Source organism: Charadrius vociferus, unplaced genomic scaffold (assembly GCF_000708025.1).
Source record: "Charadrius vociferus isolate BGI_N301 unplaced genomic scaffold, ASM70802v2 scaffold147, whole genome shotgun sequence".
In the NCBI taxonomy this organism is placed as follows: Eukaryota; Metazoa; Chordata; class Aves; order Charadriiformes; family Charadriidae; genus Charadrius; species Charadrius vociferus.
The window spans coordinates 1,691,596-1,693,325 of NW_009649570.1; positions in this window are offsets into that span (position 1 = coordinate 1,691,596).

Here is a 1,730-nt window from a genome sequence, read left to right on the forward strand (position 1 = left end):
GAGTTTAGGTGTCACAAAATAAAAATGATATGAAATAAAGATCCTTGCATTTCCCTGACTGCAGAATGTCATCCTGCATCTTCAGAAAACTTTTTTTTGAAACTGTGCTCCTAGATCATGTATTAATTTTTAGATGTATTTACGCAGTTTCTGCACCGGTGATTTGCCATAGGTTCATTGCTAAGATGCTGCAAAGCCGGTAGCCTGCTATTTGAAAAACGGAAAGAGCAATTTGATTTTATCTGGAAGTGGTCACCAACGAGTCAGTCGGTGACTCAGCTTCCCGGCTGGCTGGTCCCCTCTCAGACGAGTGGCCACGAGGTACAGGGAAGCCTTCCCCTACCCACGGCATTGATTGAAAGGCAACAAAACCCGAAAGGAAACCCTGTGCCATAGGTATTCCCGGCTATGGGAAGAGTCGGACGTTGCCTACAAGAAAAGCGTATTTTATTGAGCCTTTTTTCCTCACTCTCTAATTTAGTTCCCCCGTTTCATCCTGTTTCTATTGTTATCTGCACTAAATAGGATTTACGTTATTAAAACCTCATGTGTTAATCAACTCTCCATCAGTTAAATAAATACATGGTATCATTTCTTCTCACTTGATTTGACGCTTGGTATTTTGTACAGTTTCTTGTACATCTGTATTTTGCTCACACTTAAAAAACTAAAAAAAGAACTTCTCATGAAATCCCGGTGTCTTAAAAAAGGGACCAAGTTTTGACCTGAGCCTTGCCAAGACTCCCGTGAGGAGCAAGAATTCAGTTTCCCATGGCCACGTGACACTTCTTGAGTTTTTTACAAAGAAGAAAAATCTACCACTGTGTAATCGAACGGCTAATGGCGATTAGCTCATGAAGCAGTAGATGGAGATCCTCGACATCGCCGCCTCACATACCCCGAGCTGTCGCCGTTAGTGGGTGTCACTGCTACACCCCAGAAGAATGAAAGGTGGGCAAGAACAAAGACCGACTTAATTTCTGCTCCATATTTTGAGTTCCACCACTTGCCGTGCTACCCGAACGCGTCTCGCAGGCTACAGCGTGCCCATCGTCATCTCGCGTACCGCCATTCCTCGCCCAGTATGAGGATGTCCTTCCTCCTTGGGGAGCACTTCCTGAACAGGCGGCGTGTGGCCTCGTTCGGAGGGGCTGTGGGAGCAGGGGTGGGCAGCTCCCAGGTGCGAGGCCGTTCAAGACCGATAGGTGGGGAACACCAAACGATGGCCGCGGAGCCTCCCTTTCCCACGCATCTCGTGCTTGATTAACGACTGGACTGGTTCCCAGAACTAGTGTGTTTGGGGTGCACGGGGCAGGGAGGAGGAGGAGGAGGAGGAAGGTGGTGTTTGCCCCGCAGAGGTGATGTATGGTGTTCCACAGCCTGGGGTGATGGGTGACGCAGGCCAGTGAGTCTTCTCCTAGCTGGTCCCCTGGGCACCCGGCTCAGGCAGTAGCCAGCTGGAAGATGTCACCCTCCCTGCGGAGCCCAGCCCAGGGGCACGGGGTGTCGCTGGGGCACTGGTGGGGAGGGTGGCCCTGAGCGCGGGGCCCACGCCAGCCCGATCTCGCTGCTTCTGCCTGCGGCCTCACCCCACCTTTTCACCGGATCCTTGTTTTACCGACCACGCATTTTGGCCACAACCCGTTTAATTCAGCGCGGGGCTCACCGCACGCCTTTGGCCGTCCAGTTCTGCCATGGCCGCGTCCCCCCTTACCACCACCTCCGTCCCC